Raw genomic sequence first — 21,488 nt, 5'->3', positions numbered from 1 at the left:
CTGAAGCCACTTAGCAGCACCAGCAGCCTAATCACTGTTGTATACTGCATCCCCAACGCTAAGGTGGTAGTCTGAAACAGCAGAAGAGGTATCTGTACCATGGAGGAAAGCAGCATATGTGGGTGGCATATGGTGGTTGCATAATAAATATTTGTAGAATGAATGGAAGAATAACAGAGTGCAAATATAAATACATAGCTATTGGGGCAGGAAGTTGATGGGGGTCACATTTTACAATGCTGATTACATCAGCATTGATGAATTTGTAACACTTCATACATAAACAGTATAGCACTTGTTTCATTATATTACAAATCTGTATTTCACCTCTGTGTCCTCACTTACCTGAATCATACCTCCTCAGCAAGAGAGGGGGTGGGGCTGATCTATCCCTTGGATTCCCTAGGGCAGAACTGGAAAAGACTTCAGAAGATGTCAGAGGCAAGGCAGAAGCAGAGCACAATGAGAAATTGAAATCCAATGAGTTGAAAACCAGCGGTCTCCAAACAGATGGGAGAAGCAGAAGCAGGTTTGGAATCTAAAACTGTGTCACTAGGGATTTGAAATCCTCGGAGTCAAGAGCCAAAGCAGAGACCTGGAAAAATGATTTCAAATGATGTGGCTTTCTGAGTCTTACTTTCAGCTCTCAATCACAGTAATGAATGCCCAAACTGTCTAGTTTAGAATGGGAAAGACTGCAGATCTCTTCAAGAAAATTAGAGATACCAAGGGAACATTTCATGCAAAGATGGGCTCGATAAAGGACAGAAATGGTATGGACCTAATAGAAGCAGAAGATGTTAAGAAGAGGTGGCAAGAATACATGGAAGAACTGTACAAAAAAGATCTTCATACCCAGATAATCATGATGATGTGATCTAATCTAGAGCCAGACATCTTGGAATGTGAAATCAAGTGGGCCTTAGAAAGCATCACTATGAACAAAGCTAGTGGAGGTGATGGAATTCCAGTTGAGCTGTTTCAAATCCTGAAAGATGATGCTGTGAAAGTGCTGCACTCAATATGCCAGCAAATTTGGAAAACTCAGCAGTGGCCACAGGACTGGAAAAGGTCAGTGTTCATTCCAATTTCAAAGAAAGGCAATGCCAAAGAATGCTCAAACTACCGCACAATTGCACTCATCTCACTCAATGCATCTCATTGCAATACGTGAACCGTGATCTCCCTGACGTTCAAGCTGGTTTTAGAAAAGGCAGAGGAACGAGAGATCAAATTGCCAACATCTGCTGGATCATGGAAAAAGTAAGAGAGTTCCAGAAAAACATCTATTTCTGCTTTCTTGACTATGCCAAAGCCTTTGACTGTGTGGATCACAATAAACTGTGGAAAATTCTGAAAGAGCTGCGAATACCAGACCACCTGACCTGCCTCTTGAGAAATCTGTATGCAGGTCAAGAAGCAACAGTTAGAACTGGACATGGCACAATGGACTGGTTCCAAATAGGAAAAGGAGTCCGTCAAGGCTGTATATTGTCACCCTGCTTATTTAACTTCTATGCAGAGTACATCATGAGAAATGCTGGGCTGGAAGAAGCACAAGCTGGAATCAAGATTGCCGGGAGAAATCTCAATAACCTCAGATATGCAGATGACACCACCCTTATGGCAGAAAGTGAAGAGGAACTAAAAAGCCTCTTGATGAAAGTGCAAATGGAGAGCGAAAAAGTTGACTTAAAGCTCAACATTCAGAAAACGAAGATCATGGCATCCGGTCCCATCACTTCATGGGAAATAGATGGGGAAACAGAGGAAACAGCGTCAGACTTCATTTTGGGGGGCTCCAAAATCACTGAAGATGGTGATTGCAGCCATGAAATTAAAAGACTCTTACTCCTTGGAAGAAAAGTTATGACCAACCTAGATAGCATATTCAAAAGCAGAGACATTACTTTGCCAACTAAGGTCCGTCTAGTCAAGGCTATGGTTTTTCCAGTAGTCACGTATGGATGTGAGAGTTGGACTGTGAAGAAGGCTGAGCGCCAAAGAATTGATGCTTTTGAACTGTGGTGTTGGAGAAGACTCTTGAGAGTCCCTTGGACTGCAAGGAGATCCAACCAGTCCATTCTGAAGGAGATCAGCCCTGGGATTTCTTTGGAAGGAATGATGCTAAAGCTGAAACTCCAGTACTTTGGCCACCTCGTGTGAAGAGTTGACTCACTGGAAAAGACCCTGATGCTGGGAGGGATTGGGGGCAGGAGGAGAAGGGGATGACCAAGGATGAGATGGCTGGATGGCATCACGGACTCAACGGACATGAGTCTGAGTGAACTCCGGGAGATGGTGATGAACAGGGAGGCCTGGCATGCTGCAATTCATGGGGTCGCAAAGAGTCGGACACGACTGAGCAACTGAACTGAACTGAACTGATGTCTTTGTTAGCATAATTATGTCCCTTGTGTATGGTGCCTGGCATAGTGAATATGGTTTGAAGCTGATAGGATATGTGGAGGGACTGATCAAGAACTAGGAGAACTAGAACTTAATTGATAATTATTGTTGATGCGTGTATTTCTCAATCTCTTCCTACTTCTGGACATACAGAATGATTATCTCTTGAATGCAATCAAAGTTATCTGACCTGCTTTGATCAGTAAAATAGGAGTGGTAGCACACACACACACAAAAAAAACTGAATGGGATGGAACACTAATCATCTGTAAGTTTAAACTAAAAATTTTAGCAGAGTTCTTAGTGACTATTTAAATGAGCATATTTGAATTTTAACTTGATAATTATGCTGTAATGTCACTTGGATTTTCAATATGTCCCTGGCTTATACTTGGACATTATTGACATATAATATATAGTCCTATTTAAGATGATAAATGATTACCCTTCTAAGGGAATGATAATAGAACTGTGAGTCATAAGTGTATTAATCATTCTCTCTAATTGTAGGTATTCACAGTATTTCCAAACATTTTTATTGAGAACATATGCAACCCAGATGCCTCTCTCTAGTCTTCAGGTTTCCTCAAGTGTATCAGTTAGCATTTGATCAGGGAAGTGAAAATGCTGTAACTGACATAGAATAAGGGATTTTTTAAAAATAGGGATTGGTCCTTATGAACTTGTGGGAGCTGACGAAGAATTTAATGGAAAATACTTGCACATCTGATGGTGGGTCTGCAGTGCCAGCAGGTCAACAGTGCCCACAGTCTTGTGTGAAATGCGAATCTGTGAGGGCAAAATGGTACTCCAAAGAACAAACTGGAAGCCACGAGTAAAAAGTAGACCCCACATCTGTCTCCCAATATCTCCAAACTTGAGATGTGGATGACCTGAAGAAAGGGCTCATCCCCTTCTCCATGGTGCTGCACACCCACCTGGCCCAGGAAGCTAAGAAGCTAAAGGAAGACTTGGGGGGGAGCTGCAGGGCTGCAGGCCAGTGGTGGCCCAACACCCACACACGAGGCCAGCAGATCAGCAACAACGCACAGCACTGGCACTCTCCTCGACCTTCAGAGCATGGTCACCGCTGCTTCATGTGGGCCTTCCAGACTCTTCCTGGCCAATCCTAACCTCAAAACATGCTGAAAAGCAATTCTTGGGAAGGTTATTTTATAGAAGCTGAGTTGATACAACAGAAAATCACATTAAGCAATGCTAGTGTGTTCTGCAAATCTGTGTTTCCCCTCATACAGGACTTCCCTGCTCCAGAGCTTTGCAGGTCACCTCCTTTTGCCTCTCAAGTATTCTGCCAGGTTGTTCTCTTAATATCCTGTTCCTACTCTCGAGTAGGCACGGCTAAGTCACTACTGAAATTATCGATACCCCAGAGTAATGGAAGTATGTGGGACCCAACACTGGAAGTGGCCGAGGCCACCATACTTCCTTTTATTTCCACCCAGCAATGGGAAACTAGATGTCAACATCACCTCTGGTTCCTAAATCAACCACCCAGAGTACTAGACAAAGGAAGAAGAGTTCAAATTCCGAACTCCATATGGCTCTCAGGCAGCTTCTGTTTCTGCCTCAGCCTCCCCCTCCCTCAAAGCTCCCATGGGAACATGACAGTGAGAACACACACTTCTTCAGGGAGAAAAGCCCCTTCTGCACTCACCAAGTGTGCTTGGGCCCAGTGGCCCGAAGAAGGAAACAACAGTGGGCACCCCAGCATGGTTCTCAAAGACAGCTAAATCAGCCTCAAAGAACACTGTGTGGGATACCAAAGTGAAGTCAAGTTAGTGTCAGGCTTTCCCTGCACAAAGAGGAAGAAATCCGGTCTGTGTTTTCTGCTACAGTCTAGTCTTATGGACCTTGTAACAGCAATGTTTAGGCAAAAACAAAATTCTCTCTCTGTGTCTCACACACACACAGACACACTCTCTCTCTCTCTCTCTCCGTCTCTCTTCCCCCAAGAATTATCAGTATTTTTAGGCATTTGGAAACTTCAAGGCAGATTTGGTGGGAGATTCTGTCTTCAGTGTGGAATGATCCTACTGAAAGTGTGAAGTGTTTAGTGAATAGAAAAAAGCCCTAACATCTCAGTGAATGCATTATCTTTCAAGTTCATGGTTGGGTCACCATCTCTTCCAGGAACATTAGGGGATTTTTGTCTTACACTTGTGTAAGTTAAGCTTGGCTTCTGGTGGTTCCCATAATCTCCACCACCAAATCAAAATCTCTTCCACTGATGAATTGACAGCTCCACCTCCAGATGGACAAAATTGTGAACAGCTTGTAAAGGATTCTTTCCTAGTTAAAAAATTAAAAGTTCAGACATTCCATTGCCTTTTCAATGCACCTCCCAATGGAGGCAATCTCTGAGCCTCTATTTATGAAATACTTTTCTTGAAAGAGAATTATAAGAAATAAATGAGATGTTGTCTCTTGGCAAAACTTTCCATATAATAAGTACTCAAAGCTATTAGTATTACATATTACTCATAATATTCAATTCATATACATCTATGTGTACAAACATATATGTGTGTATATGAATACACATCCTTATATATCATTGCTTACAGTATCAGGAAGAAATAATTAGTTTCCATATTGAGCACATATGTGAAAAGGAAAGAAATTCATCTCTCCAGAGAGTGGGAAGGAGAATGGAAAAGACAAAGAAGTATTGAGTGAGGAAAATTTCAGTGAAATAAAACAGACACTCTATAAATTAACTGTAGCAAAATCTCATTTTTATTCCAATTTTGGATGTACCAACAGACATCCTTGAATAGTCTATATTATCTCAAATAAACTATAATAAACATCCCTTGACTTTTATTCCTACTGTAAAAATTATTAAAACTTTTGAGGACAATGAGTTCTACCAATTTTTCAAGGTTTTTCATAAGAACAGATGGTTGTGTGCTAATTTTTCACCTTATTTTGAGCTGTTACATCATAGCATGTGTTTATTATGCTTAAACGTCCAAAGTTGAAACAATGTTAATTTTTTCTTGGCATTTTATATGCTTCAAATGTTTTTATTGTTTTCCTAAAGAAGACTATTTAAGTCATATGGAGGAATCTCTGTATTTACCAGGTTTTTCACATTTAGCAAATTAATACAGATAATAAATCATTTGTTTCATGTCACTAATGAATTCTTTCATGCACCCATGACTCACTGATTAATTTTTGAGATCTTTCCAAGTGCCAGGTACTGTTCTAGACCCTGAAGAAACAGAAACAAGTCTTAGTTTCTGATTCAAACAGATTTATTGAGTCTGTTACCAGCATAGACATTTTTTCAATCACTATACAACGTAATCAGAGGTAAATGTAAAATACTGTGTGGTAAGGAAGGAAGTAACAAATGTTCTGTGGAGAACAGAGAGATGGTAGAAAATAATATTTTAACTGGGTGTTAAAAGAGGGGTTTACACAGAAATAGTAGAATATGGTTTTAAGTAGAGAATAAAACATGATAAGTGTCAGGGAGAGTGGGAAAATCACGTGGCCTGCTGGGTTATGGCAAACAAGGCCCAGGGGAGACAATGAGCTGCAGAGGGAAAGCAACCCAGAGGTACCTTTGGAAAGGCATTCTGAAGAGTTTTCACTTGGTCCTGTCAGCACAAGGCCCTTTAAGGACTGACATAGTTCAAAGATTCAAAAAGTGAAAATCAAAGAAAATGATATAGAACTGATATTTTCCTTGGTGTTTCTTATTGAATTTTAACCTGGACATCACATTATACTAGGTTTCCAACCAATCTGAAGAAGGTCTGTTAATGAAGTATATGATAAAGTTTCAAAGTCAAGAAAGTTTAACCGATGTGAATCTGGGAGAAAGCTCAGAATAGGATAATAATTCCAGGTGAAAGTTCTCTATTTCTGTAGTTACAGTGTGGAAAGTCTTAGTCGTTACACTGTAGAAAGATTTTGACCTGAAATATTCCCTTACCTCCTGGAATATTCAGGAGACTTCCTTCCAGCTTATCTATCATCAGTGATCGTAAGCTATCTGTAAAAATATATTTGCAATGACTCATCACTGTAAAAAATGTAAATTAATATTTTTAAAAGTATAAGAGCAATATATTTCTTTGGGGGATTGTATCTGCATGGGAAAGATAGAAGAAATAACAGACAGGATTTTAAGGAGACTAATTTATCAGAAGACATGAGAAGTTTTGTGTGTGGACATTTATATTATGATACAAAGTCTTTGAATAAATAACAAATAATTCCAAAAAATGTTTAAATCAATACCAGAAGCTAACACTATCTAAAAAGAAGCAAGAAGCAGAGTTTCTAAGAGCTAAAATAAGAATGGTCCTTTATTAACTTTAATTTTATAGAAAAAGTCGAATCTATTTCAACTTATAACCATTTACATCCATTCAGTTCAGTCGCTCAGTCGTGTCCGACTCTTTGTGACCCCATGAATTGCAGCACGCCAGGCCTTACATCCATTGGCTCTTATTAATTGGCATAGATATGGTGCACATAGTTGTTATTAGACAACAACTAATTGTTATTATTAGAAAGTATACTCAAATTTGTATCTTCATTCACCAGTTCTTTGTATACATATATTCATACAAAGTAGTCTAATTACTATAATGTATTATAATTAGGATCTCTACTTGAACCAATTGGAGAAGTAATTTCTACCATTTCCATCTAAAAAGTCACCACCATTCATGATCAAGTTCAATTGCATTTGAAAGTACATTAGACCAGGAATTAAGAGACCATATTTTAGTACCCGCTGTACTATTGATCGGAAAAGGCAATGGCACCCCACTCCAGTACTCTTGCCTGGAAAATCCCATGGACAGAGGCGCCTGGTAGGCTGCAGTCCATGGGGTCGCTACTAGTCAGACACGACTGAGCGACTTCACTTTCACTTTGCACTTTCATGCATTGGAGAAGGAAATGGCAACCCACTCCAGTGTTCTTGCCTGGAGAATCCCAGGGACGGGGGAGCCTGGTGGGCCGCCGTCTATGGGGTCGCACAGAGTCGGACACGACTGAAGCGACTTAGCAGCAGCTGCAGTAGCAGTACTATTGATAATCCCAAGTAGATTGCTACAAACTACTTCATCTCCTTCAAACTCCATTTTTCCAACTATTAAATAAAACAGTTAGAAGGAAGACTTAGGTATCTTCTAGACCCCAGATGCAGATCCTGATATATAGCATTCATTCATTCATTTACTTATCCATTCAACTGATATTTACTGGGTATCTTATCTGTGTCAGTGCTGGAGATACAGCACCTGGGATACAGCAATGCGAAAGACCATCAGAAGTCCCTGCTCTCCTGGAATTTACATACTCACGATAGGAGATAAATAATAAATCAACAAGTAAATGCAGTAATTTCAGATAGTTATAAATGCTGGTAATATGTTTAAGAATATCTGATGAGGAGCAAGGATTTGGTTCAGTACTGTGTACAAATCGATGTACAGTGCATAATGTACCTTACCCCATATGCTTCATATTTGAATAACAATGTTTCTTGCAATTAAATTTTTGTACCTAGTGGTATAAATAGCAAAAATAGCTTATAGACATCGCATATATTGTTCTTTATAGATTAGCTGCCGAATTTAGTTTTATCCTCGGTTGTATTCAACTCTTTGCGATCCCATGGGTAGTAACCCACCAGGCTCCTCTGTCCACGGAATTCTCCAGGCAAGAATACTGGAATGGGTTGCTATTTCCTCTGATCCCTCTTGACACAGGGATCAAAACTGAGTTTCCTGCATCACAGGCAGTTTCTTTACCTGCTGAGCCACCAAAAATCTCTTTTAAAATATGATTATAGTCTGGAGCATTTAGACAGATATTAACATGGAAGTAAAAAGATATTAAAGTGAAAAGGATATGAGAAGAAGGTCATTCAGTTGTTCATCCTTGGGGCCCCATGATAGATCAGAAGGTGGTTAATATTTGCCATGTCCAGAAGGGCAGCGCAAAGCTAGAATCAAGACAACTGTGACTATCAGGCTTATTGATATGATTTTGCTTGGATTATGCACACTTATGTTTCCATTTTTCTTTTATTAAATGACAAAAATATTTCCCTTTCTATTTTATATAGGAGACATAAAGACAAATTTATCATTTCCCTTCATTTGAAATGCTGATTGCTACCATGTGCATATTGAGTTCACAAAAAATATGTTCATCACTGAAAGGTATCAGTATGTGCAGTAACAGCCAAGTAGAGCTTTGTTAGGATGGGTTTTGAAAGCATTCATAATGTCACTATACAGTGATTGTTGTGGGTTTTTTTTTTTTTTTTTTTTTTGAGTTCAAGTCTGTGCTTTAGGTCATAAATAATCCTTAAAGTTGTTTTCCTCTTAGCTGATTTGGTGAATACATTCTGCATTTTCCAAACATGTCATCTATAAACTACTTCAAATAGTACTCTGCAAAATGGAACAGAATTGCAAAATAATGGACCAGTAGGTCAAACTATGGATAATGAAAGATACTGATGTATTTGTTCACATAAGAGATTTGGAAAATAATGATAAATATGCCCCAGAATTCCATAGAGGAGTGGATGAGGATCTTCCCTTTATACAGACATCACATCCAATGTAAAAAAAATTAATAGGTCAAATTGTACCTCATTTAAAACAAAGATGGATAGGACTTAGAATGCTAATCACATCAATTTCTCAGCAGAATATTGCTGCCTCAAGGTGCTCTGGGTGGTGCAGTAAGATGGGTGGAATAAGCTGCAATTGACCAGAGAACTATAGCAATGTAACTTCAGGAAAAAAAAAAAAAAAAAACCACTTAGTTTCCAAAGTGACAGAATGCTTTGAGAAAGTACCTCAAAGTCAGAGTTGAAGATACTACCCCTACTTATTTAGACCTAAAATTTCTCTTTCACAGTATGAAAATAACATAGCCACATTTAAACCATTTTAGATTAGATTGATTTACTTGTGCAAAGAGTTTTTATCTCAGGATATGTATTTTTCAATCTGTTTGAAACTGTAAATAATGAGCCACTTCAGTCCATGGGATCTCAAAGATTCAGACACGACTGAGCAACTGAACTGAACTGCACACAAAAGAAGACTATCAATCTTTGAAACAAATATTTGGTAATTTAAATGCTATGAAAATAAAAGAAAATGTACTGTAAGGTAAAATCTTCCAGTTATACTAGGTATCCCAAGATATAACAGGAAAACTTATTCCAACTTAAAAAAAAATATATGTGACACTCAGAAGTGTTACACTGGCTAAGTCATCAGAAACACATTGTTTCTAAGAGCATTGTTCCAGGTGCCATTGTCCACATAGCCCTGTGACAGGTTTGGTGTAACTGTGTTGTGACCTCCCAGCTTTAAAACAAGACATTTATGAGCAAGCATTTCTTTTCTTTCAGTCCTTTGCTCTTTGCTTGAGGTACACAAGCACAGCCGTCACAGCACAGACAAAACTATAGACAGAAAATGGCCTGGCTAACGTCAAGTGAGCCATGCTCCGACCAAAGATGGGGAAGAGCTGTCCAGGCACAGATGCCTTGTGACTTGACTATGATCCTGTTCAGACTGATGCTGAAGCTGAAGCTCCAGTACTTTGGATACCTGATGCAAAGAACTGACTCATTAGAAAAGATTCTGATGCTGGGAAAAATTGAAGGCAGGAGGAGGAGGGGATGACAGAGGATGAGAAGGTTGGATAGCATCATTGACTTGATGGACATAAGTTTAGCAAGCTCCAGGAAGCTGGTGATGGATGAGGGGCCTGGCATGCTGCAGTTCATGGGGTCACATAGTCGGACATAACTGCGTGATCAACTGAACTGATGATCCTTTCCCCCCTTGGACCAAGAATCAATTTGTATCTTGTTTTTTAGATCAAGTATGGAGTATGAATTTATTCAGTGGACACACCACTTCTGCTTCCAATCTGAGAGAATACATTTTGCTGTAGTGGTCCTATGAGCCTTCACATTGATGTGAATGGCTATAATTCTGTGCATGGGAGTGATCCTCAGTATATGGCAATAAGAGGCTACAGTGTATTCTTCCCCAAATGTGGATGTAAAATAAACAAATTGTCTTTCTAATCTTAAAATAATATCCTGTTTCACTGGCATGCAATAGCAGGAGATTAGCAGAGACCCGACCTCTAACTACATTAAATCTACAGAGCAAACAGAAAACATAAAATATTTCCAGAATATGAGAGAAATAAAATATGTCTGAAGTCTCAGGGTATAGCCAAATAATACTTGATGGTTGACATAGTGCAACTTTACTTACTCTTTTTTCTTTTAATTTACTTCCACTGTCTTTTCCCTCTTACCTTTTTTAAAGCATTCTAAACAAACTGTTCACAGGGATCTAACAGTGACTCAGTTTATATGCTTCCTTAAAAACAGCATAATTTCTTTTAACTCATAGCAACCCTTATTACTTTTAACTCTGTTGTTGCAGGTCAATGAATATCTTATAATTGCTACATGTCCTCGAAATATTTTTGTTAAGTGTTCAAAGACAGAGCACCAATAAAGAATGAAAGAAGGAAGAATGAAGCCATGCACTTGGGTGAAGAACGCCAGCTGTGTGGAAGTCCAGAATCAGCTTGTCTGATGGCTGCTTTGACACCTGCTGTAGAGACATCACGAGCCTAATGAGATAAGAGCCCACATACATATGTCACCAGTTTGGGGTAGGAGGCATATTGGATCCACTCCATCTAGCCATTAGAGCTTTGACTTTGTTATGATGCTGCTGCTGAATATACTTATAGGATTGGAGTCATTTGATACTTACTGAAATATATATTAGTTTTTAAAGAATCGAAGTATGGGGGACCAAACAGTGTATTGAGCTAATTATACAGTATAGCTACTATTTTGCTATTCAACAGTTAAAAATTTGTCACCATAGGTCTTGCTGATCGCTGAACCCAGGGTAGGCAAGGCTCGAGTGGGGAAGCTGGAAAAAATCTGAGGAGCCATAGGAGTTGCAGACATGCTTTGTTCTCTAGTGGCTGCTACTGCTGCCGCAGCAAGTGATTTTCAGGTGGTGCTTATAAAGGTGTACAGAACAAAGGGGGCAGGTGGCCAAGCGAGGACATCATGGCATGGATGCACAGTGCTCTGAATGATCTCAGCTGTTACATAACCATTCAAAGTCATTGTTTACAGAATGTGGGGGGACAGCGAGAGGACATGGGGAGAGAACCTGACCACCACCATCTTAGCTAATTGTTATCCCTCTACATCATAGAAATCAAATGTGCATTTTTTTCTGAGGATCTCATTAATGTAGGTGTTCTCCCAATGTCAACCTTTAGTCCTCATTAATTCTCAACTTCATACTCTCCATAGGGAGTAGCTTCTGTTCTCATTGCTTCAGTTGTATCACTAAACTCACAGTCCCCAAATCTATTCAACCCAGTTCTCTCACTTGGACTTCTGACCCATATATGAAACTACCTGCCAGATCTCCCACATTTGTCTTACTTTTTGTCTCCAAATCCATATGAGTTCTTCCCCCGTGCTCCTTTATTCACTGTATTTTGTCCATTGAATATCATCATCATTCATCCAGTTATCAAGGTCTACACCGGAGACTCTGACTTCATCCCTGCTCCTTCCCTGATATATTAATTACTCCCTGATTTAATCAATCCTAGTAGTTTTTTCTGTTTCTTTAATATTATATCTATATGAGATGATGGATGTTACTAAACCTATTGTGATAATCCTTTCATAATGTATGTAAACCAATCTCTATACTGTATAACTTAAACTTAAATAGTGCTGTATGTCAATTATATCTCAATAAAATATATATGTATATCAAAAATTTAAAAACACAAAACCAGCATAACCTACTTTTCCATTATTATAAGTGATTCCAGAAGCTATCACTCTGTTCATCATGGATAACATTTTATCTATACCATGCTGAAGTTTCAAGGACACTAAATTAGGAAATTTATACCTATGGCTGATTCATGTTGATGTCTGGCAGAAACCAACACACTTCTGTAAAGCAATTATCCTTCAATTAAAAATAAATAAGTTTAAAAAAATTTTTAAAGAAAAAAATTACAAACAAATAGGACTTCCTGGCAGTCTAGTGTTTAAAAATCTACCTGCCAATGCAGGGGACATAGGTTCAATCCCTGGTCTGGGACAATTACATGCAGCAGGGAAACTAAGCCTGTGCAATACAGTTACTGAGCCCTCATGTTCTAGAGCCTGTGAGCTACAATTTCTGAAGCCTGAGTGCCCTAGAGCCCGTGCTCTGCAACAAGATTAACCACTGCAGTGAGAAGTCCACGCACTGCAACTATAGAAAGTAGCTCCCACTCCCCTCAACTAGAGAAAAATGAAGACCCAATATAACCAAAAACAATATATAAATAAAAATTTTAAAACTACAAATAAATAAATGAAAGGAATTCATGTGTTCCACTCCGCTTATGCTGAAGCAGTAGAGTAACAAGGAAATCCTAAACCCACTTGTGACCAGAAGACACTGATGCACCAGATAGGGAAATGTCATGAGTTAAAGCTCATGAGTTCTCTATTCACTTTATTTGGTTATTATTATCTCAGAAAAACCCTAATTTCAATTTCTTTATTCTTATGGACTCAAGAAAAGCTCATTTAATAATCTAATGAGAATTCATTTTAATGCTGAGTTCCTTTGTTAGTCTGGACAAATTTTGTATGGCCCTATCAACTCATAGAACTTGTCATTTGGGCCATATCCAAGTTAGGAAAAACTCAAGCCAGTAACAATTAATGGTATTCAGACTTTCTTTTTTCCCATCAGTTTTGTCTTATCTTTTTTCCTTTCTTCTTTCATTCCTTCCTATTTTCCTCTCAATTACTTCTAAACCATTAATACAGTATCTGTTTCTTTAGAACCACTGTGCAATCCACACAGTTAGGAAGTATAGTATCAGAAGTCTCCTTGCACATTCTTCAAGACTGGTGACCAATAATATCCCAAGAAAAGATGACTCTAATTTTCCTTGTATCTGATGAAATGAGTTGGGACTAATGAATGTCAAAGGGTAAGGGTCAAGGGACAGAATATCCATTTGCCAGAATCATTGTAGGAGTTTTCAAAGGGCAAATCTTTGTGTTGGACCCAACATTCATTCATAAGAAACAGTAGACATCTTTTTTTTGTTCCTGTTGATGATGATCTAATGGTGGAAATTCCCTGCATACTTGCCAGCAGTGAAGAAATGTTGCTTCAAGCAGGACTACTGATGCCTTTCCATTATAACACATAAGGCTGCCAATGTAAAAACCTAGCTCGAGTTTCCTCACCCCCCAAAAAGGAGAGATCATGTGTCTTGAGAGCAAGTAAGGAAAGACAGAAAGAGCATTAACTCCAAACTGGGGACTCTGAAAGCTAGTTCTGGGCTCTGCAACTAGCTTCACTCACCGAACCCTCATTTCTTCAACTGTGGAGTGAAAATATTGGATGAGATGATCCTTAAAGCCCCTTCTGAGAAGGGCATGACAACCCACTCCAGTATTCTTGCCTGGAGAATCCCATGAACAGAGAAGCCTGCTGCTGCTGCCGCTAAGTCACTTCAGTCGTGTCCGACTTTTAGCGACCCCATGGACTGCAGCCCACCAGGCTCCTCCATCCATGGGATTTTCCAGGCAAGAGTGCTGGAGTGGGATGCCATTGCCTTCTCCAACAGAGAAGCCTAGTGGGCTACAATCCGTGGGGTCATAAATAGTTGGACACTACTGAAGTGACTTAACAAACCTCTCACACCTCTAACACCCTTTGTTCCAGAGTTCATCATGAAAATGATTTCAAAGAAAAAATAACAGTGGAGTTTAAATAAAATAAATGAATAAAACAATGAGGAATATGAAGGATAGAGTGAAGAGCATGATGAAATAGTTCCAAACTCCTTGACTGAATAAATACAATCTTTTAAAAAATGAATAAATGAGATCAGTTTAACTGACAAATTCCTGCCACGCTTGTGATCTACGAATGTTCTAAGTAAGGACGTATTTTCCCACTGCAGATCAGAACCTCCTCTGGTAATGAGGCTGAATTTCAGCAGTGAACTTGAGATTCCACAGAACATAAAGGATGTGTTTTAGGGAGATAATGTGGACTCCTAGGAGGACTTGCTAGAGAAGCAAATGTTCTCTGTTCTGTTTCACAGAAGCTGCCTGGCACCAAATCCACAGGCACTAAGCTCACTACTTGCTTTTCCTCATACTCTCTCCATAAATGAAGGGAGACAAAGAAATAAAATGTACCAGTGAGAGAGTTCTGTTACTCACCCCAAACTAGATGCTTACAGTTTGATAGAAAAATTTAGTTTTTAATTGTATAATCTCATTCCTTGAGTCTCAGAAAAATGAAAATGAATGGGGTATTTCTTCTCATTTTTTTCTTTCAGTGTAATCATTTTAGGAAAGTTATTTTGCAATGCCAATTTTAAAACTTTCCCAGTTAACTGTTCTTTCATTTCTGCAGTGCCTAAGCAACTCCCAAAGTTCAAAGATCACAGTTCTTTACAAGGCAGCTCAGTATAACGGTTATGTTCACACAGAGCAATGAATTGCATGCAGTATTTCACGCTCTTTCAGAGTGGTAACTGTTGGCAGGGCAAAACTATTGGTAATCCTTTCCACAGCTGCAAAATAGCCTCTGTGTATCATATCACTAGATCTAATGGCAATCAAAATGCACACTACCTTAACAAATAAATATTAAATTGTATTGAGACTCAAAAATTCAAGATGACCGAAATTTCACATCCTAACATCAAAAGATCTTTATTTATTTATAGTGGGTATTAAATTTGTTTGCAACCTTGCATGAAATATGCATTAAATTTTACTAATTTCATCTGACAGTAGTTTATTTGGCTAGGATGCACAGTACTATGTATGTGCCAGGAAGATTGCTGTTTAATAAGTGGGAAAAAAATGGAGCTCATAAATGTTTGTGGAGGACTGGAATGTTCTACATTAAGACTAAATTTCAGTGATGTATTATTTAAAAATTATAACAGCACTTTGGAATTTGAAGTGTCTGATGTACTGTGTAACATAAAACTGTGTACAAATACCCTCTGTTTTGAGACAAATCCATTCGCTTCAGCCTCTCCACTGCCACCCAGAGGAGTTAAAAATCAACAAACAACAGGGAACATTTCTCTGAGTCAGCGTTAGGAGGAAAAACCGAGTTTCTTTAGGAGTTTGTTTTTGGAGAGCATCAGCCAAAGGATAATAATAACAACAACAACAATTTGGGTGAAGTTTTCAAGTGACCGAGAGATCATCAACTGGAATTCAAACTTAACAAATGTGCAGGGGCATAGGGTTTCAAGTCACAGCCCAACACAGGTTTGCCTGGTGTAGGGCAGAAAACAGAGCATCTCTAAGCATGGCCCATTACTTAAACGCATAAAAGCACTGACTGAAACAGCTGAGTGTTTTCAAAGCTTTTACCCTTCAGTTAGTCTGGATAAAGTAACTTGTTTTAAAGTTAATTGTAGGTTTCTTTTAAATACAGTGTGAGGGGGTCTCCAATTTATGATTCTCCTTTTCATTTATTGCAAAGATAAAAGTGGAGTGTGTATGTGTGTGTGTTTCAGTTGAAAGGCTTTTATAAATTTATGTCCTGAGAGTACCCTGATGGTCTTCTTAGCAGAGATATGTTTTTCATCTTAATGTTTTATGCATTTTTGGTCTTTTTGACACTCTTCAGTAGATCTTAAATAGGAAAGGTGGGATAAACTGCCCCAACTCTTTTAGTCTAATAAAAGATGCTTTCATAAAAAGGCATTAAAATCCCATTACTGTCTCTGTTCCAGGTCAATGGAAGACAGATACACAAATGTTATGGTTAATTCTTACCTCCCATGAAGCTTATGATTTAATGTACACAATAAATATTAAATATGTATTAATGTATATACATGCTATATGTATCTAGTATACTTCCTTAAAATTAATATTTTAGCATCAAATTCTAGTTGGTTTTTTTTTTTTTAAGGGAGAAACAAGGTTTGTTTTTGCTTGGTATAGAGCTACAAAGAGTGTCCACTGATATTGTTTCATTTTATAATTAAGATATATAAGTGAGGTAAATCTTCATATATTTAAAGTCTATAGTTGATTCAGTTTTGACATATATTGGTTCCATGGTAAAGAATCTGCCTGCCACTGCAGGAGATGCAGGAGATGTTTGATCCCTGGGTTGGGAAGATGCCCTGGAGAAGGAAATGGCAACCCGCTCCAATATTCTTGCCTGGTGAATCCTGTGGAGAAAGGAGCCTGGTGGGCTACAGTCCATAGGATCACAAAGAGTCAGACACAACTGAGTGACTGAGCACACACATAGACACCTGTAAACACCACAGCCAAAGAAAAAAAAAACACTTCCATCATCTCCAAAAGTTATCATGTGACCCTTGGTAATCCATCCCTCCTTCATGCAGTCCCCAAGCAATCATTGATCTTTCTTTCCCTATAAATGGGTTTGCATTTTCTAGGGTATTATAAAAGTGGAATTATAGACCATGTGCTCTATTTTATCCAGATTTCCTTCACTCAGCATAACCATTTTGTGATTCACTAGAGTATTTATGTGTAGTGATGATATCTTCCCATTTTATAATTTTATTTATTTATTTTTGGTTGTGCTCGGTCTGTCTTTGCTGTGTGCAGGCTTTCTCTAGGTGCCGTGAGTGGGGGCTACTCTTCCTTGCGGTGCATGGACTTCTTGTTGCAGTGGCTTCTCTTGTTGCAGAGCATAGGCTCTAGGCACAAATAGTTGTGACACGGGGGCTCAGCAGTTGTAGTTCCCAGGCTCTAGAGCACAAGCATAGGCTCGGTAGTTGTGGCAGCAAGAAGGACAACTTAGTTGCTTTGCAGCATGAGGGATCTTCTTGGACCGGGGATTGAACCAGTGTCCCCTGCATTGGCAGGCAGATTCTTTACCACTGAGCCACCGGGGAAGCCCAAAAATATCTTTCTTTTCACTGATGAATAGTATTCATTGTCTGACTCTACAAAAACTTCTGGATTTACTCTTTTGATGGGTATTTGGGTTGGTTCCAGTTTGGGTGAGTTTTTCAAATCTTAGACATTATTTTGTGTGAGTTCTCATTGTGGTTTTAATTTGTATTTATTTCCCTGATGATTAACAACTTTGAGCATATTATCTTCCATTATGTTTGTCTATTGTTTGCTTGAAACAGTTCTTTATATATTCTGGATACAGGTTAATGTTTTCATCTATATTTTCTTATAGAAATTTTATCATTTTAGATTAGATCATTTAGATTGTTTTTAAACTAATGTTTATGTATGGTGTATAGTAAGGGTTGATTTTTTTTTTCCCATTCAAATTCTTGTTTTGTTCTGCTTATGAATGTGTCTATTTTATCATCAATAGGAAACTAACTTTACAGTAGGTCTTGAAATTTACTAGGGTAAATCCTCCAACTTTCTTCTTTTTTATGGCTTTGTTTATTCTAGCTCCTTTGCATTTCCATGAAAGTTCTATGAAAATGTTTTTCTATTAAAAAAAAACTGGAATTTTGATTGGGATTACATCAATTTTATAAATCAGTTTGGGGATCTTAAGAATATTTGCCATCTGAGGGTATTTTTTTGAAGATTTTTTAAAGTATTTATCAAAGATATTGGCCTGTCATGTGGGTTTTTTTTTTTGTTTGTTTTGTTTTTGTAGTGTCTTTGTCTGGGTTTGGTATCAGGATAATATGACCTAATAAAATGAATTTGGGAGTGTTTCAATCTCTGCAATATTTTGGAATTGTTTGAGAAAGATAGGTATTAGTTCTTCTTTATATGTTTGGTAAAATTCCCCTGTGAAGATCCTCTTAACTTTCTCTGCCTCTATGAATTTAGGTGAAATAGTTGCCTATTTCAGTCCTTGAAGGGATGTCTTCCTGTGGGAGTGTTCATCTACAGACGGCGTGTGCTCAATGTCTTTGGTGGGAGGGCTGGATTTGATGTGGACACCGCTTATGTCTTTATTCAGTTTGTGCAGGCAGCTACCACCTTGGTAGAGGGTGTGGCTGGGGTAGCAGGGCTAGTCCTGTGCTGGGTGTGAGGCGGGATTTCCTCTCTGCTTAGTGGCCATCACCACTCTGTCAAGGGTGGAGTCTGAGCCCAAGTTGTTGGAGCAGAAGCCCTGAGCATCAGGCTTAAGCTAGCTTTGTTCCCTTTAAGTTTGTGTTTTCCCTCTCCCCATACCAGGACCTTTGCCCCAGAGGAGGGGAGTGCTGAAGAGAGTGCTACCCACCCCTCACAGACAGAGGTCCAGTGTACTTCTTGAGTAGGCTTCTGGAGCTCCATTCATATGCAGCCCTGGGTGTAAGCCTCTTTTGTCTCCCATAGCCACTGGTCACTGCCCCTGCCTCTGCCACCCCCACCCTTTTGTGAAAGGGCTGGCAGGGACCCGCGTGAAATCTCAGCATGTGTCAGGAGGTTAGCTGTGGTAGAATTGCTGCCATCAGAGATTTTGGTAGCTTCTGTGGTGCTGTGTAAGCACCAAAAATGGCTGTTGCTCTACCCCAACTGCACCCCAGGGCTAGGTCACCTCTGCATCCCACAGTCAAGTCTTTTCCCTGGTTCTAACCCCAGATCTAGTGCCACACTGTGGCTTGGAGAGAGTGAGATTTGCTCAGCTCGAGCTAAGGTGTACAGAGTGGTAGTCACAGGAAACCCAGCAACTGCTGTGGAAGACTTCTCTCCTTATGAGCAGAGTCCAGCTTTCTCCAGCCTTTCTACTGACCCAGCGGCCATTCAACCAGACAAGGGGACTTGTCCCTCTACACTGGACCCCAGGATTAGGATGCCCAGACTGTGGCTCAACTCAGCCACTTCCCATAATGGATGTCTGCTCACGCAGTCTCCATTTTCCTACCAGGGGCACAGGTCCCTACATGATTACTTTTCTTCCCTCCAGGCACAATTTTGTGAGTATCTTTCTTTCTTTATTTCTTTTTAGTTTTTACTTATTTATTTATGGATGGCTGTGCTGGGTCTTTGTTGCTGATCGTGGGTTTGTCTAATTCAGGTGAGTGGAGGATACTCTTCATTGTGGTTCAGTGGCTTCTCTTGTTGAGAGCACAGAGAAGGGCTTCAGTAGTTGTAGCTCATGGGCTCTAGAGTGCTAGCTCAATAGTTGTGATGCACAGGTTTAGTAGCTCTGCAACATGTAGGATCCTCCTGGACCAGGGATGGAGCCCATGTCTTCTACATTGCCCAGTGAATTCTTTACCCCTGAGCCACCAGGGAAGCCCAGGTTTATCATTCTTACAGCCTTGGTTGTGTAAGAGTTCTTCTGCCAGTTTTGGGTTGGTTTGCAGTAAGGATTGTTCCACATGGAGATACATTTGTGATATGTTTGTGTGGGAAGGTGAACTCTATGTCTTCTTATTCTGCCATCTTAATGTCCACTTTTACATATTTTTAATAACAGTATGTTCAAGCTGGCTTTAGTAAAGGCAGAGGAACCAGAGATCAAATTGCCAACATCCGCTGGATCATGGAAAAAGCAAGAGAGTTCCAGAAAAACATCTATTTCTACTTTATTGACTATGCCAAAGCCTTTGACTGTGTGGATCACAATAAACTGTGGAAAATTCTGAAAGAGATGGGAATACCAGACCACCTGACCTGCCTCTTGAGAAACCTATATGCAGATCAGGAAGCAACAGTTAGAACTGGACATGGAACAACAGACTGGTTCCAAATAGGAAAAGGAGTACATCAAGGCTGTATATTGTCACCCTGCTTATATGCAGAGGACATCATGAGAAACGCTGGACTGGAAGAAGCACAAGCTGGAAGCAAGATTGCCGGGAGAAATATCAATAACCTCAGATATGCAGATGACACCACCCTTATGGCAGAAAGTGAAGAGGAACTAAAAAGCTTCTTGATGAAAGTGATAGAGGAGAGGGAAAAAGTTGGCTTAAACCTCAACATTCAGAAAATGAAGATCATGGCATCCGGTCCCATCACTTAATGGGAAATAGATGGGGAAACAGTGGAAACAGTGTCAGACTTTATTTTGGGGGGGCTCCAAAATCACTGAAGATGGTGATTGCAGCCATGAAATTAAAAGACTCTTACTCCTTGGAAGAAAAGTTATGATTAACCTAGATAGCATATTCAAAAGCAGAGACATTACTTTGCCGACTAAGGTCCGTCTAGTCAAGGCTATGGTTTTTCCTGTGGTCATGTATGGATGTGAGAGTTGGACTGTGAAGAAGGCTGAGTGCCAAAGAATTGATGCTTTTGAACTGTGGTGTTGGAGAAGACTCTTGAGAGTCCCTTGGACTGCAAGGAGATCCAACCAGTCCATTCTGAAGGAGATCAACCCTGGGATTTCTTTGGAGGGAATGATGCTACAGCTGAAACTCCAGTACTTTGGCCACCTCATGTGAAGAGTTGACTCATTGGAAAAGACTCTGATGCTGGGAGGGATTGGGGGCGGGAGAAGGGGACGACCGAGGATCAGATGGCTGGATGGCATCACTGCCTCGATGGGCATGATTTTGAGTAAACTCCGGGAGTTGGTGATGGACGGGGAGGCCTGGCGTGCTGCGATTCATGGGGTCGCGAAGAGTTGGACACGACTGAGTGACTGAACTGAACTGAACTGAATAACAGTATTTTCTTTATCAGATGTTTCTTTTGCAAATAGTTTCTCTCAGTCCCTGGCCTGTCTTCTAGTTGTCTTTATATCATTTTATGCAGAGCAGATTTTATTTTCAGTGAGTCCAATTGATCAATTATTCTTTCATGAATTATGTCTTTGGTATTGTATCATAAAAGATCATCTAGATATTCTCCTATGTTATCTTCTAGAAGTTTTATAGTTTCGCATAGGATGATCCATTTTGAGCTCATTTTTATGAAGTGTGTAATGTTTGTATCTAGATTGACTTTTTGTACGTGGATGTTCAGAAGTTCCAGTCCCATTTGTTAAAAGACTGTTTTTGTTCCCTTTTTTTCAACCTTTGCTCCTTTGTCAGAT

The sequence above is a fragment of the Budorcas taxicolor genome, chromosome 5 (genome assembly GCF_023091745.1).
Source record: "Budorcas taxicolor isolate Tak-1 chromosome 5, Takin1.1, whole genome shotgun sequence".
NCBI classification, from domain to species: Eukaryota; Metazoa; Chordata; class Mammalia; order Artiodactyla; family Bovidae; genus Budorcas; species Budorcas taxicolor.
Note: the sequence above shows the minus strand (reverse complement) of the source record.